Source organism: Nicotiana attenuata, unplaced genomic scaffold, assembly GCF_001879085.1.
Source record: "Nicotiana attenuata strain UT unplaced genomic scaffold, NIATTr2, whole genome shotgun sequence".
Classification (NCBI taxonomy): Eukaryota; Viridiplantae; Streptophyta; class Magnoliopsida; order Solanales; family Solanaceae; genus Nicotiana; species Nicotiana attenuata.
Genome location: NW_017670278.1, coordinates 903,637 through 928,867, shown reverse-complemented (window position 1 = coordinate 928,867; position 25,231 = coordinate 903,637).

The window sequence follows — 25,231 nt, the reverse complement described above, 5'->3', positions numbered from 1 at the left end:
CCACCCGAAATCATCCCGAGGCCCCCGGGACCTCAACCAAAAGCACCAATAACACCTAATACCTCATGCACACTTGTACCAATCCTTAAACCACCTAATACAACGCCGGAAACTCCAATTAAACAAGGATTTGAGCCTAAGAACTTCAATTTTTATCAAAATACGCTTTCGATCAAAAACCTAACAAAAATACGTCCAAATGACCTGAAATTTTGCACACACATCCCAAATGACATGGCGGAGCTACTGCAACTTCCGGAATTCCAATCCGACCCTCGGATCAAAAACTCACTATCGGACCAGAACTTTAAGAATTCAAACTTCGGCATTTCAAGCCTAAATGAGCTACGGACTTCCAAAATACATTCCGAACACGCTCCAAACCCCAAAATCACCTAACGGAGCTAACAGAACCATCAGATTTCCATTCCGAGGTCATCTTCACACTGTTCCAACTACGGACCACTTTTCCACACTTAAGCTCTCATTTAGGGACTAAGTGTCCCAAAACTCTCCGAAACTCAACACCGAACGTCCCGCAAACCAAAATAGCAGAAATGAACTTAGGGGAAGCAGTTAATGGGGGATCGGGGCATAAATTCTTAAGACGACCGGCCGGGTGCTGAGGTGTAGGCGGAGCTGGAGCACTGCCGGCCGCTGGAAGAGCTGAATGAACAGGGTGACCCGCATAACCTCTGCCATAACGACCTGCTGATGGGGTACGGGTACCAGAGTAGTGACCCGACTCTCGAGACCTCTTGGCCTCCCTCTCCCCTCGCTCTCTGGTGAGCATACCCTCAATCCTCCTAGCAATGCTCACTACCTGCTGATAATGAATGTCCATCTCCAACTCTCGAGCCATGCTAGATCTGATGGGTGGAATAAGACCCTCAATGAACCGGCGAACTCTCTCCCGAACTGTAGCAACCAAAGTCGGTGCATGCCTGGCCAACCTGGTATAACGGATAGCATATTCCAAAACGGTTATAGCACCCTGGCACAAATGCTCAAACTCAACACGCCATGCATCCCTGAGACTCTGGGGGACAAACTCTCTCATGAACATATCCGAGAACTGGGTCCCAGTCAGTGAAGCAGCCTCGACTGGACTGTCTATCTCATAAGTGCGCCACCAATCATAGGCGGCTCCCCGAAGCTGAAAAGCAGTGAAAGAAACCCCGCTGGACTCCACTATGCCCATAGTGCGAAAAATATGATGATACTCCTCTAGAAATCCCAAGGCATCATCTGATGCTAATCCACTGAACACTGGGGGATCATATTTCATGAACCTCTCAAGTCTGCGTTGCTCGTCCTCTGAAGCAGCTGACCCATCCTCGGGCTGAAATGGTGCTGCAGGCGGTGCGGTAATAATCTCGGGAGCCTGCTCAACCTGCACTCGCTGCTGAGGAGTGCGGACGGCGGGAGTCTGTGCTCCTTCCCCGGCCTGGGATGTGGCTGCAGCAAGGGGAAGCAACCCTACCTGAGCCAAGGTGGTGTACATACTCATGAAGTGAGCTAAAGTCTCCTGGAGCGCTGGAGTAGTAGTGGCAGTAGTAGGTGTGCCAGGTGCCTGGGCTCCGGCTGGATTTGCTGGTGGTACCTCGGCGGCAGCTCGCACAGGTGCTCTGCCTGCACCACATGCGCGTCCTCGACCTCTCCCCCGGCCCCGGCCTCTAACGGCTGCAGTAGGGGTTGCGGGTGCCTGATCATCTAGAATAGCGTGTGTCCTCACCATCTGTGAGAATAGAAGTCAGAAGTTTAGAATTGATATCCAAAAATATCGCACGACAAGGATTTCAATGAAATGAAGATTTTTCTCTAAACAGTTACGTAGCCTCTCGTAGATAAGTACAGACGTCTCCGTACCGATCAGCGAGACTCTAATAAACCGGCCTGTGTTCCGTGACTCCTATGAACCTAGAGCTCTGATACCAACTTGTCACGACCCCGGTTCACCCTCCATGAACATGTCGTGATGGCACCTAGTTCCTACAACTAGGTAAGCCTAATGCGGAAATAACAACCTAACTTGCGAAATGATTAAATAAGGATAAATGTATTAAAATAATAACTTCATATAAGGCCGCTCGGCCTATACAACTCAAAAGAAATGCGGAAGTCTACATCTAAATCCCAAAACCCGGAAACTCACGGGAACCATAGGCTAATAGAAATACTGTAAATGCTCTAATCTCCAGAATGTCTACATCAAAAGTATAATAAAATCTAAACACTACAGATAGAATAAGGAAGGAGACTCTTCGGTCTGCGGACACTGCAGATATACCTCGAAGTCTCCGTAGCTCTCCTCGCCTCAAGGATAGTGCGCCTGAGTGGAGGTACCTGGATCTGCACATGAAAAATATGCACAGGAAGGGCATGAGTACACCACAGCGGTACTCAGTAAGTGCCAAGCTTAACCTCGGTTGGGTAGTGACGAGGAAGGTCAGGGCCCTACTGAGATAAAATATAATAATAAATTAACAGTATGAAAAACTGACAATAATAATGAGTACAGCAGTGAGATAAGACAGGTTAAACAAGGCAATATCAAATACACAAAGAACGGAACAACCACAGAATAAGTACAGCTCAATACCAATGGTAACAATGAGGGTCTCTCAGGATACCGTCCTGTAGTTCTTTTCTCAACTGTCCAGTGGATCTCCCGGGATACCGTCCCGTAGTCCATCATATGTGTATATCCGAAGGATCTCCCGGGATACCGTCCCGTAGTCCAACTATCAATGTGCAGGGGGATCTATCGGAAATCTAACCCGCAGTCCCAAAGTAAAAGTGCAGGGGGATCTGCCGGGAATCGAACCCGTAGTCCCAAAGTAAACAAACAGGGGGGGGGGGAGCGCTACCGGAATCCCATATCCGTAGTCCCAATGTAGATGCGCAACTACAACCAGAAGATACTAAGAAAGGAAGTACAAAGACAAGCAACAGGTAGTACTAGCCTAGCATGCTTCACGTAGTTCAGTCAGGGCAACTTAAACAATTAGGCAAATTGGATCAACTAAATATGCTTTCCTAATCTAACACAGGTTATAATTCCATGTACAATAAGGCAAATATGAGGGAAGGCTCAGTCTCAATATCTTAAGTAAAAATCGGATTTTCAACAATTGGCTCAAGTACGCACTCGTCACCTCGCGTACAAGGCACTCAATTACCACATATCATATCCTAAGGGGAAAGGTCCCCCACACAAGGTTAGACAAGCCACTTACCTCGAACCGGCTCAATATCAACTAGAAACCACGCCCTTGCCACGAGTATCCGACTCCAAATGGCCCAAATCTATTCAATTCAATTACACATTGTAAATAACATCGCAAACAACTGGTTTTGCTATTAAATTCAAAGCTACGACGTGAAATTAGGTGAAATGACCAAAATGCCCTTCAGGCCAATACCTCGGAATTGAATAATTTTCATATTTTCAGAACCCTCGTACTCTCACGAGTCTAACCATATAAAAATCTCCCAAATCGGAGGTCAAATGCTCACTCAAAACTCAATGGTTTAGCCTATGAAGTTTTACCCAATTTCTTCAAATTTTGATCCCAAATTCGAATTTTAATGATGGATTTAACTACAAAATGATGAAATATAACTAGAAGGGATTAAAGAAACGTTACCCAATAGTCTTCTCTTCAAAACCCTCTGAAAATCGCCCTTACCCGAGCTCAATTTGTTTTTTCTAACATATGAAATCAAACCCTCGAATTTTCCATATCAGAACAGGCATTTCCGCTTCTGCGGACAAGGGACCGCTTTTGGGGTCCCGCTTATGCGGAAACAAGCCGCTTCTGCGGTCTTCAATTAAATGGCCAGGACCGCATCTGTGATAAATAAGCCGCAGGTGCGGAAGCGCATCTGCGAGGGACAATCCGCTTCTGCGGAGACTAGGGGGCCAGTAGGCTTCGCTTCTGCGGCTCCGCCTATGAGGGAGAAGAACCGCTTCTGCGGTTTCTGAGGGAAAGGGCAATAGCTGCTTCTGCGGCGCCGCATCTGCGGTTCCCAAGCGGCAGATGCGGAAATACCAGAAGCAGCAAGAAATCAGATGCTGCACACTTCAAAATTCTTTCGTTAACCACCCGAAATCATCCCGATGCCCCCGAGACCTCAACTAAAAGCACCAATAACACCTAATACCTTATGCAAACATGTACCAATCCTTTAACCACCTAAAACAACGCCGAAAACTCGAATTAAACAAGGATTTGAGCCTAAGAACTTCAATTTTTATCAAAATACGCTTTCGATAAAAAACTAACCAAAACACGTCCAAATGACGTGAATTTTTGCACACACATTCCAAATGACATGACGGAGCTACTGCAACTTCCGGAATTCCAATCTGACCCTCGGATCGAAAACTCACTATCGGACCGGAACTTCAAGAATTCAAACTTCGGCATTTCAAGCCTAAATGAGCTACGGACTTCCAAAATACATTCCGAACACGCTCCCAACCCCAAAATTACCTAACGGAGCTAATGGAACCATCGGATTTCCATTTTGAGGTCGTCTTCACACTGTTCCGACTATGAACCACTTTCCACACTTAAGCTCTCATTTAGGGACTAAGTGTCCCAAAACTCTCCGAAACTCAACACCGAACGTCCCGCAAACCAAAATAGCATAAATGAACTTAGGGAAAGCAGTTAATGGGGGATCGGGGCGTAAATTTTTAAGACGACCGGCCGGGTCGTCACAATTTCTTACTTAATTTTTATTGAATGGCTAAATAGAATCAACAATCATCATTTTCTTGTACTTACACTTTTGTCTTTCACTTCTATTATATAGCTCAACACAATTTTATATATAATATTTATATAATTTTCAAAAAATTATACCCATTAAGATAGAATACACGCGCAACGTGCGTGTGGAGAAACTAGTATTGCTGATAAACATCAAGTTGCATGTATTTACATGAGTCTATATTATCCATCTATGTGAAACTCCATCTCATTTTCAACCGATACCTCCCAGGTGTCCCATTTCACTATGGACACCTGATACAATATAACATGGTTAATCACATGACTCGAGAGTGATGTATCAAAAACCATTTACCGAGTATCATAGCTCCATAATAAACCACCAACATCTAATAAATCTGTCATCAAATCGCACAGAATGTACCACCGTGCCCAACTGTAAAATTCGCACGAAATGTTTTATCGTGTTAATTACAGTCCATACCAAAGTACCATATGCAAGGATGTATGCATATGAACAAGAGAAAATAATTCATATGAACAGAGACAATTATCATGCAAAAATATATGCATGTGTACAAGTATGAGTACGGCCACCACGTATGATTAATATCCATTTATATTACAAAAAAAAAAAATCAAAATCCTAGACATAATATCTTACATGTTTAAAGTTGCCCAAGCAGGCATACAAACAAAAAAGGCATAGACAAGAACAAATATATCTTGAACAAGTCACAAAGAAGCCTACCTTTTACTCCAAATATGTTATAACCTTAGCGTCCGCATATATGCTCGTTACCTTACATATACGTCGCTCTCTAACAAGTAATACTTTCCATATAAGTCCATTTAATAAAAAATAAGGTTAGCCAAGCTACTTACCTTATCATGAATAGGTTTCAACCTTCTAATATACCCTTTCCTCTATCCTTGCTCTTCAAAACTCTAAATCTAGCCAAACAATGCTTACAAGGTCAAAAAAAGTCATAGAAACTAATTTCAAATAATAAATCTTCGATCATTAATCAAATCTCAAAAGTCAACCCAGACACACATGATCAAAACTCGAGTCCAAGGTCAAATTCCTTTGACCCATAACCCATGAGTCCAAATATGTTATTAATTTTCATATATGAGTCCAAATCGGTGCTCAAATCCACAAAATGTACTTGCTTATCTTTCAAAACCCACCTTTTCTACCTTTAGTTTCCTTGAATTCTTAGGCATATTTGGTGTTAGATTCATGTAATAATCTTATATCTAAGTTAGGATTACTTATCCAAATGAAGTAGATGAAATTACTCTAAAAGATTACCTCAATACAAGCTCTCTAGCTCCCGAAACGATAAAAATAAAGTCCAAAGTACTAAATGGAGCTATATAACAATTGTAGAAATATTCAGATATGATAGCATTGTCCTTCCTTCACTAAAATAGTTATAAAATTTTATGCTAATGCCGGAATGACAAAAAATTTGAATTTTTGAATACTAGTTTCAAAGGGTGATAACTTCTATTTCAACCATATCGCTAAGCTTTTTTTTTAGATTGGGAGACACACCCTTGTGAAGTCACACCAAGTGCACAAAAACCTCATTTTTGCACTTCCAAATCTTCCAAAACACGATCTAAAACGTGTTGAAACCCACCGAGCACCTTGAGATCCCGCCATATCAACCCAACAAGTCTTTATACCTTATACAAACTTGTCCAAGGGATCAAAATATATCCAAAAATATCACAAGTAAGAATCAAGATCAAAATCAAATATGAACTTTCTTAAGCTTTTCAAGTTTCAAATTTCAAAATATTTGTCCGAATCACTTCAAACCCTTTGAATCACCTCTAAACCATTCCAACAAGTTCAAATAAAATATATGGACCTATCCATAGGCTCAAAACATGAAGCAAATTGCAATAACACAAAAGTCAAACTTTAGTAAAATTGAACTCTAAAGTTCTTCAAGTTGCTAACTTTCAACTCAAGCACTGAATCCTTCCTATGCCATTAGAGAACCAATTTGAACATACGTACATGTCCAAAACCATCATACGAACATATCTGAACCTTCAAATTACCAATCCGAGCTAGTTTATCCAAAATATTAACTTTGGTCAACTCTTTTATCTTAAAGCCACTAGTTATGAACTAAGTGTTCCAAATCACTCCAAAACCTCTCGGAACCCAAACCACCAATACCCGCAAGTCATAAAAATCAAATGAACCTCCAAAAGTCTCAAATTTCCATTAGGTTCTTTGTAAAATACTAACTGATTTGAATCCATATTCTTTCACAATCTCTCTCTGCTCACCACTCTCCCTATGGGGCGTGAGACCATTCCTTTGTCTTAACTTGGGCTGAAAAGATGAAATAGGGTTCTAGAACTCAAAAATGACCGATTGGGTTATTGCAGATAAAATATAAAATAAAATGACAAATTGAAAAGAATTAAAAAAGGAAAGAGATATTATTTGATGATCGCTTGAAGCTTGGGTGTTCACAGCTTGGTTATCGTAAATTTGAACAACTGTCAAGAGTGAAAAGAAATATTTCTAATGTCTATTGTAATTTTTGTGATTACAGATATCCTCTCAAATGAACAAATATTGGATTTTATAATGGTATACCCGAGTTTCCATTTCCATATGTACTCTATTGTTACACTCATTCATTTTGGTCTTTAGAATGATTTGTAACAGCTAATATTTGATCTTGATAACTGTCGAATAAATAACGAATCCAGAATATTTCAGAACCTATTGATATGCTTTTCGTATTATCCATGAACTCTTCGGATATTCAATAGTTCTTCGGACACTCTTCCTTCTTTCCGAGTACTCGAGTTAATTTCTCGAAGTGTATTTAATGTGTCTTTGACTTTCGAACTTCTCGATTTACATATTGGTTGCTGTGTAATTTTGACTAGACAGTTCTTGCCACATGTCATCTCCTGGATAGTACGCATGTTAAGTCCGTTTTTTACCAATACAATGAGCTCTCAAGAATGAGAATTCAAAAGGAAAGAAGCATTTCGGAGATCAACTCAAAAAATATAGACAGCGGAAAATTTACAAGAACAACTTGTACCAAAATCATATTTGATATTAACTTTCAAAATTAAGAGTGGACGGATCGGAGAAGAAGCCATTCTTCAGAATCCACTATGATCAATTAGTCGAGCAAGGCACGAAATCAATTGTAAGGCATTTTAATGAACTGAATGTACAAGGAAGGAAATTGTGCAAGATTCAAGGATAGCAGGTACTTAACTATATGAGGAAGCTTGAGAACACTCATGCGCGCAGCTGAAGGAGAGTTTGAAGATAACTGCTAGAAGAACTAAACAAGGCAAGAAGAGGAAGATGATCAAAGAAATTTCAATTAAATTGGATAACAATGAAATTTGTACGCGGTTGTAAGGATACGTGATTTGATTCAACACAAATAATGAACAGTATTTGATAAATGAATTAAAAATGAAATAAGGGATCAAACCAAATGTGATGTTATGGCCAAGCCGTAACTTAGATTCAATGACCCTCGGTTCGACCCCAGTGGTGAATGAAGAACATGGTAGGTGAACAAGAATTTTAACAATAGCTAAAAGACAAAAATAAACTTGTATTGCTTATATTCACGTGTTACTGTGTGTATTACAAAAGAAAAACTTTCCCTTTATATAGTAGGAGAGTTTCATCCCTAGAATAAGTCTAAAAAAGGTAAAAATTCTTCCTTTCCCTGTAATTACTGATCCATAACCGACATCAAGCGAGATCTGCACCGTGATCTCCGGTTGGGTGCCTCACGGCCCTCCATCCGTCGTCTATAACCGTTTACCGTGTTGCCCGAGGTCTTAGAACTCATTCTTGGCCCAGGGCGCATCGCTTTACCATACCCAATGACGTGTGTATCGTCCACTCTTCCTGGATCTCGATACGAAGGGTCTCTAACCTCGATTACAATCTCGTGCATACGTGCCCTTCCTCTATTTTCTCATTAGGAAATCGGGGTAGACATTACCCCCAATTTTACTCGTACACATATAGTCCCCTCGTTTTCCGGAGAGTAAGTTAACCGAAATGATAGGAAGTGGTAGATGAAACTTGGTTACTTCCTTTGTACGTTAAAACCGAGATAACGAGTCAATCAAAACATCTTATCAGTCGCGTCATTTTGATTTGGACACGTGCAGCCACCGGTTGGCTATCCTCGAATGTGAAACATCGCGCATTGATTGTTCTTCCTCTATAAAAGATCTGACCCTTTTTCACTTCTTCCACTTTCTGATTCTGAAATTTACCCTCGAACTCTCTTATTTCTTTTAGCTCCTCCAAATCTTCATACATTGCTCCTTAAACCTTCATATTTTTATCTTTAATCCTAATATATTTTCTTTGGATCTTAAACCCACACGTTCATATCTTCATACCATCTTCAAATCTTTATATTTTTCTTCAAATTTTCATTTTTTTCTTCAAACCTTCATACTTCCTAGATTATGATGGCAAAAACCTCCAAGTCAGTGCCTCACCAGACTGCTCCTTCATCTTCCCACTCGGCCACAGATGCCGAAGTGGCCGTTCTCGAGATGGCTCAGGATCCCCCCATGAGGAGCTTCATTCTTGGAGGCTGATCTATCGGGAACGACTTCAATGTCAAGAAGGCCTCTAGTCAATAGGATTGAGGTGAGGGAGCATGGAGATACATATGCTCTATTACTGACGAAATGCTACACATAGTTTGAGCGGACTGTAGCTGGAAGGGTAAGGAGGTGGTCGTCCCAGGCCCAATGACGACATCACCACTTATGTGGAGGGGTACTTAAGTGTTTACACTTACCCCTTCAAGCTCGCCTCGGTTGACCCCATAGTCCTTGCCTTCTGCAAAAGGTACGAGGTGTGCCTCGAGCAAATCCGCCCGTCCTTTTGGAGGATCGTGATCCTCTTATGACATTTTCATTAAAAATACTGAAGGCCCTAGGTTGACCCTCGACACCTACTTCGCCTATACAATCCTTGAATCTTCCGAGGGGGATGGTCAAGCTCGTTCACCGAGCAATCAAGGCTCCATTCTCAAGCATTGACGAGGACCAAGATCGAGGATGGCAGGGGAGGTTTGTTCGAGTGTGAACCGAAGATCTGACCCCTTTCGAATTTTTGCCGTTCCCTGAGAAGTGGAACCCATCCCGTAAGTATTTTCCTTCTCGAGCAATTGTTATTTCCTTTTGTTCTTTCACTCATTGCCTATGTTCGTCATCGTGCAGCTGTAGCCCAAGCCCAGTACAGTTCTCCGCTTCAAGGAGTTGATCGAGGGGATCTGCAAACAGATGACATACTCCTTGCGCGTATGGCGCAAGCTCTCAAAGGGAAAATGGGAGGCCCGTTCCGTGGTGAGGTCTCTTCCCGAATAGTTAATTTTGTACTATTAGCTTATGTATTTCTAATCTTCTTTTTTCTTATAGGTTTGCCCAAGACCGTCAAACTTAGGCCATTGGATGAGAACGAGAATTCGTCCTCTCTCGTCGAACCCTCCGCTTCGGTAGAGCCTGGGCTACTGTAAAGGAGGAGAAAAAGAAGAAGAAAAAGAAAGTCCTCGGGTTCCCCGGATGCTGAGGTGAAAAGAAGAAAGTGACCTTCCTGGTCCAGAAAATCAAAAAGAGCACCAGGTCCAAGGTACTGGACTCTGGTTCCCTCCACTGGCTCAAAGACGAACCTGAGAATGATGACCCTTTTATTGATCATGGGTCGACCCTTAATGAGGGGGAGCAGGCAGCACTCAGAAAAGACGACCCCACAAGGTCGTTCCCCCTCTAGCTCCGGAACTAAAGGGAGAGAAGAAGGTCATGGCCTCTCAGGAAGCCGCTCCTGTCCCGAAGGAGGTAGCCGGTGTCATGACATCATGGAAATACCCTCCTACACCGAGCCTATGCTCAAAGAGGCCCAAGCGGGCAAAGATAAGTCAAGCGAGAAGGCGCAGGGCCTAGACGACGCCCTCAACACATTACTCGACGACAAGGATATGGCCGCACTAGAGGACCTTTCCGAGATTGATCACTCGGAGGTCCCAAAAAGGATGTTTCATCGGGAGAAGAAGATCCAAGTTTGAGCCCAAAACTAGTGAGGCAATTTTCTGCTCCGAACGTGGACCCCGAGCTCAAGAGAACTGTCGTTCTTACAATCTCGGAGGATGCTCGGGTCCTTTTTGCTCTGGCGAGCCTAGCCAGCTACCTTCGATACCTGGTCACCAAGGAGGACTAGGCAAAGATGAACGTAGTGGTCACGTCAAGCCTCTTCAACAAGGCGCAATATGTGCTAACCCGGGTAAGGCGTCACCTTTTGTACCCCTTTGTGAATCTTACTTGTTTTTTGATGTACTTTATTAACTTCATTGTTTTTTCAGGCTTCAGTGCAGCATAATGAAAGCTTCCTCCAGTCCCTCTTAGAGATCAGCCAGCTCGTGTTCAAGCTCAAAGAGCAACTCCGGAAGAAGGACATGTACATGGCTCTTAGTGAGCAGCAGGACGAGGCTCTCAAGGACCTCCCTATTCTCCGGACCGAGCTAGAAAAAGCCCATAAGGAAGCCTCAACCTTGAAGCGGGAACATGCCGACCTAGTTGAGAAGGTAACAATTTTTTAGGCTCAAAATGAGAAGCTAGTCGTGGTGACTAACAACACAACTTCGCATGTCCAAGAGAAGATAGACCTGATCGACCAGCTTCGGGCTAAGATGGATGAGGTCAAGGCCACGACCGAGGTGTGGAAGGGCAGGATGGACATACTGGATTCGATTAAAGAAGGTGCAAAGCGGAGCTGGCATCGGCCAAGAACCAACTCCGGGTGGCAAAAGACAAATCCAATAAATGGTTTCACCTAAATGATGATCTCCGGGCACAACTGTACTCGGCTATCACGATACGGGATGCCCTTGGACAAGAATATGCGACACTAAGGTCAAAAATTGGATGCAACCTCTTATGACATTGAGGAAATGTTGGGCCAGTATAAGGCTGATGTGGTGGTAGCTGAGGCCCGCCTAAAGACGAAGACCGACTAGATGAAGTGGCTATCCTGGAGGGAGACCCTCGAGGAGACTCATGCCCGAGTCGGTCGAGATCAAAGAATCCAAAAGACTCGAAGTTGAGGTGAAGGAACTCTAATAGTTGGAGGGTCCCGAATGCTCCGAGGATTACAGGGGCTCCTATGGTTCCGATGGTTCTAGTGACGAGTCAGGCCCCAGTGAAGTCCAGATATAAATCACTTAGTTCTTTGTAGTTTTTCCTTGCATATTTTCTTTTTTGTTTGTTTTGAGGCCGTTTTATCGTGCTTTTGTAAATATTTGTTGGAATATATAAAATTTTCCCTTTTCGGCAATATCGTGTCTTTAATTTTCCAGCATCTACTTGCAATTTTATTTGCGTATTGTTTTTAATGCCTTAGCATAAAATTAGATGCAGTTTAGATCATCCATTTTTTGGAGGTCCGAGCGGAGCCCGACTTCAATACTACTTTCAATTACTTGTGGCTTTGAATCTTTGGTAAAATCGAAGGTCTTTAAGATGCCTAAGAATTTTTAGACGATGTTTTTTCCGAGGGTATCCTTTTAACAGGTTTCGATTTTCATAAGGTCCTTACGTTCTAAGTACGGACTTCGGACATCTCCGAGCCATTTTTAGGGTGGTCGTAACTTTTCATATTCAGGCACCGCTTACTAGGCTTGGTGCCTCCGGTATTCGATATCCTAGGTCGTCGAATTTTTATCGGTCGACGATCCCTGAGTAGGGGTAGCCCGTGGGCTTTAGGTTACAAGGCCGAAGAAATAAAATGCGCAGTAGTAAAGTGTAGGGTAAGTAGAAATTTCTCTCTTTGCTTAATATGCAAGATACATGATCGAAAGTGCATAAAACTTGTGTCGTGGCAAGAGTAGACTATGTGGGCACGGTTCGTACGACTGCTTGACCCTTAAAATGAATCCTAACCACCAAACCTTGGCTTTTGGCACATAGAATTTTCTTTCCCTTGCTAAATACCTTAATCTGGGGGTAATGGCCCCTAGTATTCAAGGCCGAACACATAAGTGCTCGAATATTATTGATCTGATGCAAACGATCATCGATTTCGGTTTAAGACCTGCCTTCAAATCTAAGGTAGCACGTTTTACTGTTGTCTCATTAAAAAAACTTGCCAAAAAACTCACTTCGAGACAAAACCGGTTCAAGGGAAAAACAGTACAACATGTACTTTCAGACCTAATAGCCACATCTGTCCTTGGGCAATTACCAACATACGTTAGTCCAATTTATAACAAAATTAAAAAGGAATTGAGTTCGTACCTTAGCAGTAGTACCGCTTTAAGTATGTCACGTTCCAGTTGTTTGGTAGTTGTACACCATTTTTCGCTTCGAGTTTGTATGAGCCTTTGTTGGTTATTCCGACAACTCGATACGGTCCATCCCAATTCGGGCCACATTTCCCTTCCTTCAGGTTTCTGTTGTAAAGTGTTACCTTTCTTAATACCAAGTCCTCGACTTTAAAATATCGGAGGTTGGCTCTTCGGTTGTAGTACCTTTCTACTTGCTGCCTCTAGGCAGCCAACCGGACCATGGCGGCCTCCCCCCATTTGTCTAACAGTTACAGGCTCGTGATCATGGCCTCACCTTTTGACTCTTCGGTAGGATACTGGAATCTAAGGCTCGATTCCCCCACCTCGACTGGTATCAAGATTTTAGCTCCGTAGACGGAAGAAACGGGTGGCCCTGGTACTTGATTTTGAAGTCGTGCGGTATGACCACGGGACTTCGAGCTAGATCTTTTTCCATTTTCCTTTTGAACCGGTCAACCTCTTTTTTAGGTTTTGGAGTATAGTCTTGTTCGTTGATTTTGCCTGCCCGTTCCCACTAGGTTGATAAGCCATTTATAGTATCTTCTTGATCTTGCGATCTTCAAAAAACTTAATCACCTGCCGATGAACTGTTTTCCGTTGTTGCAAACAATCTCGGTTGGTATCTCAAATTGACATATTATGTAATCCCAGATGAAGTCAATGACATCTTTCTCTCGGACCTTTTCGAACACTTGAGCCTCGACCCATTTGGAAAAATAATCGGTCATGAATAGTATGAATTGAGCTTTACCGGGTGCCCATGGCAGCGGACCGACGATGTCCATTCCCCACTTCATAAATGGCCACGGAGAGAGGACCGAGTGGAGCATTTCTCCTTGTTGATGAATCATCGGGGCATGACTTTAGCACTCGTCGCACTTTCGTACGAAGTCTTTCGCAACCTTCTCCATTTTGGTCCAGTAGTAGCTGGCTCTAATTAGCTTCTGAACCAAATATTCCGCCCCTAAATGGTTCCCGCAAGTGCCCTCGTGAACTTCTCTCATGGAGTATTCGGTCTCCCCCGGTCCCAAGAATCTGGCTAGTGGGCCAAGAAAGACCTCCTAAACAACGTCACTTCGACCAAGCTAAATCTGGCGGCTTTGGTGCGCAGGGTTCTCGATTCTTTGAGATCCGAAGGCAATTTTCCCTTCTTCAAGTTTTCCATATATTTTGTGTACGGTAAAATCGGAGGGTCCAATTTCCCATCATTAAAGAGTTTTGGAAGATCGCCTCGAAGCCTCGAGGCTACAAAGGTGCGCTCGAGTCTTCTCTCTCGGAACCTATTGGCACCCGGTCTTAAGAGGATGACGGTCGGGGCTAGAGTGAAAATGGGAAGTTCCCAAGAAGCGACTAAGTATGTCGCGGCTGAGTCTGACAAAGCCTAGCCAGGCTATTCTGAGCCCTACTTGGGGCGTCATTTCCAGCCGTCCCGTCTCCGCTACTTTACAGCTAACAGATTCCTTACCGTGTAAGTTTCCCCCTTTCTATATAAAGGGGATTTTTCACTATTTTGTAGGCAACTGATGTTGCTCAAAAGACTCTACATGAAATATATGATAACTCTCTCTCTTTCTCCCTAAGATACACTCTCGACAGTGTTGTTCTATCCTATTATTTTCATACTTGTTTCATATTCATTGCTTGTTTATTGCTTATTATTGGCTATAAAGAGCCTCCTTTAATATTATCGTATCTGTTAGTCCTTCCCCGATTTCCCCCGATAGCTCGAGCCCGAGCTCGAGACTCGACCTCGAGGCCCTAAATCGACCAGCTCAAGGACCCGAACGGCTATCTCTCGGTTCGATTACTGCTTTATTTTAGCTCGCGTCTCACCCTCAAACTACGCTTTCACAGCATCAACTGCTCCACGACTAGAATAAAAATAGATCACGTATTTTTAGAGTTCCATCAGCAAATTTAATTGTTATTACCATTTTCACGGTAAACAGTTTGGCGCCCATCGTGGGGCTAAAATTAATAGTGATTATTTTCTTGCTAGTTCCGTAACACAAATGCAAGTTATCATTCACACTTCTTTTTGTCCAAGATCTTAGATTGTAGGTCGAATGTCTGGCTCAGTGAACAGAGTTGAGAACAACAACCTCAAAAACCACAAAGCGAGGGACATGGCTGTCCCAGATGTCAGCGCTCCACCGCAAAACTCGACCTGGCAAGAAGAAGAGATTCCTCAACACAACGTCCGTTTGATTATTGGAGGAACTGACACCCCCCAAGGGCCCATGTTCAAGTGGACGAGAACATCCACCATAGAAGAGGGGCCGACCCGAACCGCATGCCTGAAGAGACCCTCGCGTTCAGAGAAGAGGATCTCGAGGCCATGATAGAACCGCACAATGATGCATTGGTCATCTCATTTCTTTCAAACAACACTGAGAAAAAACGTGTGCTCGTGGACCCCGGCAGTTCGGCCAATATAATTATATCGGAGGTGGTGGGACGACTGGGGCTGCTCGATCGAGTTACTCCCATCTCTTGAATCCTCCACGGCTTTAACATGATCAGCGAGGTAACGAAAGGGAAGGTCACCCTCTCGATCGACACGTCTGGTGCAATTCAACACACAAAATTTCAGCTCATCGATGGCGACATGAGGTACAATGCATTGCTTGACAGGCCTTGGATACACGGCATGAGGGCAATACCGTCAATCCTGCACCAGATGATAAAATTTCCCACAAAGGACAGCGTAACAACCATATATGGAGAACAGCGGGCGGCAAAGGAAATGTTCGCGGTTTGCCACGAAGTTCCGACCCTCGCGGACCCGATTTTTGACGAGCCCAGGAACATACAGGCCCCCGAGGACGACGAAGAAGACTACTCCACCCCTCGAACCTTCGTGCACCCGAAGAATCGGACGCAACTAAGTCAACGGTAGAAGAATTGAACAGGCCGTTTTGGTCGAACACCTCCCAGACCGTAAGGTATATCTGGGAATGGGGCTAACCCCTAAACTCAGAAGAGGGCTCATTCAATTTCTTACTAAAAATATCGATTGTTTTTCCTGGTCCCACTTAGATATGATAGGAATTCCGCCAAAAAATAACGTCCCACAAACTAAGCATCGATCCCAAATTTAAACCCGTCAAGCAAAAGAGAAGACCACAGTCTGAGGGAAAACATGCTTTTGTCAGAGAAGAGGTAACAAAACTTCTTAAAATAGGATCAATTAGAGAGGTAAAATACCCCAAATGGATGGCCATTGTAGTGGTACTACCTAAAAAGGGAAACAAGCTAATATTGTGTGTAGATTATGAAGACCTGAATAAGGCATGTCCCAAAGATTCCTTCCCACTTCCTAACATCGATCGTCTGATCAAGGCTACAGTCGGCCATGAGACCCTCACCTTTCTCGACGCCTACTCGGGGAAAAATCAAATCCAGTTGAACCCCGAGGACAGGGAGAAAACTTCATTCATCAAAAAGTATGGTACCTATCGTTATATCGTAATGCCCTTCAGACTAAAAAACGCGGGAGCAACGTACCAACGCCTAGTTAATAAAATGTTCGAGCATCAAGTAGGAAAATCAATGGAAGTATATATTTATGACATGCTAGTTAAGTCCCTGTGCGCAGAGGACCATTTGACTCATTTGCAGGAAACTTTCGACATCCTCAGAAATTAAAACATGAAGCTCAACCCCGAGAAATGCGCCTTTGGGGTGGGTTCGGGAAAATTCCTGGGCTTCATGGTATCAAACCGGGGGATCGAGATTAACCCCGACAAAATCAAAGCTATCGAAGAAATCATGGTGGTAAACAATGTGAAGGTCGTGCAATGGCTAGCAGGGTGGATAGCAGCTCTGGGCAGGTTTATGTCAAGATCATCGGACAAAAGCCATCATTTTTTTCTCTTTACTTAAAAGAAAGAACAACTTCGAATGGACTAAAGAATGCCAACACGCTTTAGAGGAACTAAAAAAATATCTGACTAGCCCACCCTTGTTGCATACGCCAAAGGAGGATGAAGCACTCTATCTTTACCTGGCCGTATCTGAAATAGCGGTAAGCAGCATACTAGTTCGAGAAGACCAAGGTACACAATTCCCTATTTATTATGTAAGCCGGACCTTAGGGGATGCCGAAAACAGGTATCCCCATTTGGAAAAATTGGCTCTCGCACTAATAAGCGCTTCGCGAAAGCTGAAGCCATATTTTCAATGCCATCGTATCTGCGTTCTATCAACGTACCCCCTCTGGAGATTACTGCATAAACCCGAGCTATCGGGCAAGTTGGCCAAGTGGGCCATCGAACTCGGAGGGTATGATATCGAGTATCAACCTCGAACGGCCATCAAGTCCCAGATCCTGGCAGACTTCGTGGCCGATTTCTCACCCTCTCTCGTACACGAGGTAGAGAAGGAACTTTTATTGAAATCAGGGACGTCCTCTGGGATATGGACCCTGTTCACAGACGGAACCACCAACCTAAGGGGATCCGGGCTCTGTATAGTCCTGAGGCCTCCCGTCGGCGGCGTGATCAGAAAATCTATAAAAACCGCAACGTTGATTAACAATGAAGCCGAGTACGAGGCTATGATTGCAGGTTTAGAGCTGGCTAAAAGCTTGGGAGCCGAAACCGTCGAGGCTAGATGCGATTCACTCCTGGTAGTAAGCCAGGTAAACGGGAGATACGAAGCTTGAGAAGACAGAATGCAGAGGTATCTGGACAAAATCCAAGTTGCGCTACATCGCTTCAAAGAATAGACCTTAGTCCTTGTACCCCGAGAGAAGAATAGCGAGGCCGACGCCCTCGCAAATCTGGGATCTACCGTTAAAGAACAAGACCTACTCCCTGGGGCTGTTGTTCAGTTATTTAAATCGGTGGTCGAGGAAGGTTATGCTGAGATCAATTCCAGCAGCCTAACATGGGACTGGAGGAATAAATATATTGATTATTTAAAGGACGGGAAGCTGCCCTCGGATCCAAAAGAATCAAGGGCCCTGCGGACAAAAGCAGCCCATTTCTTGCTCGACAAAAACAAGACCTTGTACAGGAGAACATTCTACGGCCCCCCAACAGTATGTCTGGGGCCGGGTGACACGGATTATGTACTCCGAGAAATTCACGAGGGCACTTGCGGAAACCATTCCAGCGCCGACTCCTTAGTCCGAAAGGTGATCAGAGCAGGCTACTATTGGGACAACTTGGAAAATGACACCACAGAATTCGTCCGAAAATGCGACGAATGCCAGAGATTCGCTCCTATGATTCACCATCCCGGCGAGCAACTACACTCGATCTTACCGTGGCCATTCATGAAATGGGGGATGGACATCGTCGGCCCCCTGCCAACGGCACCAGGTAAAGCTAAATTCATCTTATTTATGACTGAATATTTCTCAAAGTGGGCGGAAGTGCAGGCCTTCAAAAAAATAAGGGAGAAGGAAGTCATCAGTTTCATATGGGACCACATTATGTGCCGATTCGGAATCCCCTCCGAGATAACATGCGATAACGGGAGGCAGTTCATTTGGAGCAAGGAAACACAGTTTCTCGAAGACCATAAAATCAAGAGAATCCTGTCAACACCTTACCACCCATGTGCAAACGGCCAAGCCGAATCCACGAATAATACCATCATCCAAAACTTAAAAAAGAAACTGGAGAACGCTAAGGGGAAGTGGAGAGAAATGTTGCCCGAGGTACTGTGGGCGTACCAAACGACTTCAAAGTCAAGCACAGGCGAAACACCTTTCTCATTAGTATACGTTGCTGAAGCGTTGATTCTAGTGGAGGTCGGGGAGCCGAGCACCAGATTCCAACACGCTATCGAAAGCTCGAACAACGAAGCCATGACCACGGACCTTGAACTACTGGATGAAAAACAAGAATCTTCGCTGATCCAAATGGTCGCCCAGAAATAAAGAATCGAAAGATATTATAACAGACAAATGAACCTCTGGTATTTTGGAGTCGAAAACTTGGTTCTAAGGAAAGTTACTCTCAACACACGAAATCCTAATGAAGGAAAACTAGGACAAAACTGGGAAGGGCCATATCCCGTCCTCGGAATAGTCGGCGAAGGATCTTACAAGCTCGACACCAAGGAGGCGAACAACTTGTGAGAAACTGGAATATATCAATGCTAAAGCGATATTATTGCTAGGACGCCCGATTAAAAAACTCCACAAATGCCCCCGGGTAAGTGTTGCACTCTTTTCCTTCGACCAAATTTTGTCCCCAAAAGGGTTTTACTGGCAAGGTTTTTAAAGAGGCGACACCTATATGCTACCTAAGGGGAATCTAACGAATCTTCAAAGCTTCTTCTGCTGCCGATCATGAACGCCGAAAATCATCCTTTCGGAAGATCATCCGCTCGGAAAAGCCAAGAAATGCCAAATAAGACCCCAATGAGAAAATGATGTATCAGGCCAAACGGTCGAATGAACCGTGTCCACACAATTGAGCCCCCGGTGGCGGAGGTACGTGTACTAGTGTCAAATAATCAAAAATGCTTTTTGCCAACATGATTCATGCTCCAAGGAAAACCCATCATTTTTCGCCAGAACGATTTCAACATCAGAAAACATCCCGAATACTCGGAGACTGGCATCGATAATTCGGCACCCGCATGACCTCGGGGTCAAACTCCAGGCTAATAAGCCCTCAGCAAGGCAGCACGAAAATCATTAACTATCTCCGTAAAGAAAGCATCCCGAATACTCACAGACTGGCGTCAATGAACTCCGCATACGCACGACCTCATGGTCGGAATCTCTAAAGTCGTAAGCCCTCAATGAGGCAATCCCAAGATCACGAGTAATGGCTCTCAAGCCAAAACAAACTCGATGACTCGGAGACTATCACCAATTGCCATTCAGCAATAAACCCGAGGCCATATGACCCCGAGCGGGTAGACTCGATCTTGTAAAACTTGCACAAAGCAACAACACGAACTGTAAGACCTGCAAGCAAGGCATGAATCATACTTGCATAAAGTATCAGCAAAAAACTGTAAGACCTCAAAAGGCATGAAAAGTTTTGTAAGACCTTGTTACAGGCATAAAACCAATCTTGAAGTTCAGGATATATATCAAATTTATAAGACCCCTTAAAAGGCATACCCTCGATATAGACGCCTAAACTACTTTACTCGGGATCAAAAAATGGCTCCGACCAAACATAAATAACCACGATCATACGGCTGCACCAGCCAAACTAACGCGACTCGGGGACGCCCGACCGTCGCTATAATATCATAGGCCATTACTTCGAATCTACTTCGAAAGAACCGGTTAAATAGGCTACCCTCAACAGGCAAAAGAGCTTCGACCATGTCAGCTCCAAATTATAAGGCTTCGAGCTACTCAGCCTACAAGCCGAACCTTACGAGGTGCTCGAACATCGCCACTAACGACTGGAAAATGAGTTTCTTCCTGAACCGACAACAGGTCAAGAAAAATCACTGCAAAAGTCCTTAACGAGAGGAAAATAAAGCCTAGCGAGGCTCAGGGCCGCACATATGCCTAAGGGAAAAGCGTTAGAGCCATTGTAGCTAGCCTAACGAGCCTCAGGGCCGCACACATGCCTAAGGGAAAAGTGTAAGAGCCATTGTCGCCAGCCTATCGAGCCTCAGGGCCACACACACACGCCTAAGGGCGAAGCGTAAGAGCGATTGTCGCCATCTTACATAAAAGGTCGCTTCGATCGAAGCTGTAAGAGCCATTGTCGCCTGCCTAATACAAACGTAAAACTTGAGGGTCGACTGAGCTCGAGTCGTAGTCCGACTCGGAGACTGGATCCATGAGAATTAAAACATAAGGGCCACTGGCCCATGCAAACATAAAAAGCTCGAGGAATTTATGAGCTCGAGTCGAAAATCGTCTCGGAGACTTTACTCAAAAGAGTTGAGCAAACAAGTGCTCAAAAATCTGCTTACACTAAAGGTTGCAATGACCAAACGCGTAGGAGCCCCCAGGCCTGCCTAAAGAGCCCCAGGGCCGTATCACGAATCTAAGGATTCTTACCAACTTTGAAGCCGGATCACTCAGCAAAATTAAAGAAAGAAAATGGAATGGAAGAAGCAAAGCAACAAAGTTTCCTTTCATACATATACAAATATGAAAATATAATACACGAGGAAGGAAATGGATAGGATCCTACTCCATTATCGGGCCTACATCCTCGATGGCTCCACCGAGGGTCATACCTCGATAACTATGAGTCCTCTATCGACCCTTTCCCAACAGCGTCTTCTTTTTCCAAGGATCCACCTTCATTCTCGGCCCCACCTGAGCTGCCGCCCGTCACACCTCCAGAGGTCCGCTTTCGAGGGTCTAACCGAACACGAGTTTCAACTCAAGTTGATCTCGAACTAGCCTCCCCAAATGCCCTCTCCGTGCGAGCGCTTGCGGAATAGCTTCCTCCCCATGAAAAGATACAAGCGCCTCAGCTTCGGCTTTGATCCTAGAAAGTGCGGCCACCAGCCCGGAATGGAGACCTCTATATTATCGTTGTCCTCCTCCGCATCCCGGAGCTGGTGACCGATTGAAGTCACCTTCCCCTGAAGGGCGTCTCTCTCGAAAGTTATCTCCCCTACATACCATCTAAGCTCGAAAATCTCGACATCTCTAGCCCGAAGCTCCTCCTTCAGCAAAGCATTTTCCTTCTCAAACTGCACAAAGCGGATACAAGATGCTAAAGCACTGAAAACCAACAAAAATTAGAAAATAATAAAAAGAAGACGGATAGACCTGTTCGGTAAGAGAGGCTTTCTCACACTCGCGGCGGGTCGCCTCATCCTGGTATCGGGTGAAAACGTGGTTATAAAGCACTTTGGCCTGAGGCCACGAAAAAAGTTAAGTTAGAAAAAACAAAAAAATCGGAAGCAGCCCAAAGCGGCAGATAGAATTAATGGAAGTTACCCTCTCACAAAGTCTGGCCATTTCGTCAAAAACAAGTGAAGCATCGACCTCAGGAGCTCCCCCGCGAGCTATTGGCAATAATTCAGACGCATCTCTGCTTCCGACTGGTACCCCTACATCGAGGGGCCCTTCGTGTAGGCCGTCCTGCACACCCCGCGACAGAAGAACCATCCCCCGCGGAGGATCAATCACGGCCATGGCATCGGTATGATCTACCCCCCGTTCACCCAGGGCCTCAAGGCTAGGCCCCTCCGAACTGCCTATCCAGAGCACCTCGACTTAAGGAGAATCCGGGCCATCCGCTAACTCGGGGGTAGTGCTTGATACTCCGTCCATGGTTTTCCCTACATGAAGCTGAACCACAGCGGCACCAAGCTCCGGTTCAGAAGCCTCTGTCCCTACGGCCCAGGGATCGGCCAAGTTTAAATGCTCCTCGGGAGCCGCCGAGAAGCTACTCTTCCCCTCACCTCCAGCTAGAAGGTTTTCCGCCATTTCCGGAGTCAGAGCTGCCGGGTCGAACCTAGACTTTTCCTCCTTAACATTCTTTAATTCCGGTGGCCCGCCTAACGGATCCCCCTGCATTCTCTTTCTCTCACCCGGCACTGGGGCATTCCCTTCGGCAGACAATGCTTCCTTCGCGAACGGCGCCTCCCCCAGACCTATACAAATGCAGAGGTGAAATACAAAAAATGGGGGACGACAAAAATAGCAATATGGATAAAAGAATGCGGCCATATTAGGTTTCGAAGCTTACCATGATCCTTGGCCTCCCACCGAGTTTGGGATAAATCGCACCACACTCGCTCGACATATGGGCAGATCGAATACTGGCGACCAACCCAATCCCGGAGATCTGGAACCGCGCCAGGATAGGTCGCTACGGCTGAAATAATACGAGAAGAAAGCTTAGATGCTCGGAAAGACATTGTCAAAAAGAAGAAAAGAAAGTCTAGAAAGCGCATCTACTTACGCCCCGCATTCCACCTCTCGTGAAACAGCATCTTTTCCATCGGAATCAGGTCGGAAGTCCTCACTCGGACAAATCGGCTTACCCATCCTCTATTCCCGAGTTCGTTGGTGCAGGCGAAGAGAGACCTCGGGGCTCGATAACGTAGCTTGATTAAACCCCCACAAAGAAGACGAGGGCTATACATCCTGATCAGGTGGTTGAGGGTAAAGGGCATTTTGCCGACTATGTTTGCGTAATGCCTGATCATATAAACTACGCACCAGAACGGAGGATGAACCTGGCCAAGGGTTACTTGATACCACAGACAGAAATTGAGAATCACGGGGTCGATCAGGGGCGAGGACGACCCCACTGGCCCTAGGGTGAATGGATAGGTATACACACTCAGAAAGCCGACCTTGTATGCCGTAATATCTTCTTCCACGGCAGGAACCTCCACAAGCATAGTATCTCCCTAGTGTCAGTCGGTTTTCACCCTCCCAATGTCCGTTATCGAGCTGATATATCGAGTCACGGGTTCGCTACACTCCGGCTTCGAGGAAGGTCTTTCGACCTTGAAATCAGAAGTTATCGCAAAGGGTCCAGGGACACAGTCCTCAACACGGGGAGGTGTGGCCACTTCACCTTGAGATAAAAGCGAAGATGATGAAACCGCGACCTCATGAGAGGCAGAGGCAGAAGTTTTCGCCATTGCTAGAAGATTCCGAAAGGAGAAGCAGAGTGCAAGAACAAGGAAGGAGCAGGCCTTTTCTGGGTTTGTAAGTGCGATGAGTTAAAAGAAAATAAGGAGGAGGAAAGAGGAGTATTTATATAAGCTCTGCGTACGCATTAAAGAAGGCCAAAAGACAAACAATTTCCATAATCAATACGAAGATTTTAAGGGGCTATGTGCGTATCGCGCCCCAGCATCTCGCGGCCGATGCTGATTACAAAAACCTTTGAAGAAGAAGAAGCTTAAATTCGTTTCCTATCACTTCGAGCTAGAAAACGTGGAGACTATCTGTGTACGGTAAAATCGAAGGGTCCAATTTCCCGTCATTAAAGCATTTTGGAAGATTGCCTCGAGGCTGCAAAGTTGCGCTCGAGTCTTCTCCCTTGAAACCCATCGGCACCTGGTGTTAAGAGGATGACGGTCAGGGCTAGAGTGAAAATGGGAAGTTCCCAAGAAGCAGCTAAGAATGTCGCGGCTGAGTCTGACAAAGCCTAGCCAGGCTATTCTCAGACCTACTCAGGGCGTCATTTCCAGCCATCCCATCTCTGCTCCTTTATGACTAACGGATTCCTTACCATATAAGTTTCCCTCCTTTCTATATAAAGGGGATTTTTCACTACTTTGTAGGCAACTGATGTTGCTCCAAACACTTTACATGAAATATATGATAACTCTCTTTCTTTCTCCCTATGATAATCTCTCGACACTGTTGTTTTATCCTATTCTTTTCATACTTGTTTCACATTCATTGCTCGTTTCTTGCTTATCATTGGCTATAAAGAGCCTCCTTTAATATTATCGCATCTGTTAGTCCTTCCACGATTTCCCCCGATAGCTCAAATCTGAGCTCGAGACTCGACCTCGAGGCCCTAAATCGACCAGCTCGAGGCCCCAAACAGCTATCTCTCGGTTCGATTACTGCTTTATTTTAGCTCCCGTCTCACCCTCAAACTACGCACTTACAGCATCAACTGCTCCATGACTAGCATAAAAATAGATCACGTATTTTTAGAGTCACATCAACAAATTTAATTGTTATTACCATTTTCACAATAAACATATTTGTTTCTTCAATCCCAAGTTAAACTCGTTGGGTTCACTTCAGTGTGGCCTTCTTCTATCACCGAATTCATTAGTACTGCTCCTGAGCTGAATTTATCAAAATCGACCGATGACCCCAAGTTAGCCAGTGCATCGGCCTCACTATTTTTATCTCGGGGTACATGTTGCAGGGTCCATTCCCTTAATTGGTGTAGGGTTACCTGAAATTTGTCCAAGTACCTCTGCATCCCTTATTCTTTTACTTCGAATATTCCACTAACTTAATTTAAAATGAGGAGGGAGTCACACTTGGCTTCGATCACTTCGGCCCCAAGGCTCGTCACCAATTCTAGATTTGCAATCATGGCCTCATACCCAGCCTTATTGTTACTTAATTTTACAGTTCCAATAGACTGCCTAATTGTATTTCTCGTAGGTCATTTTAATATGATACCGAGCCTGGACACCTTCATGTTGGGGCACCGTCCGTGA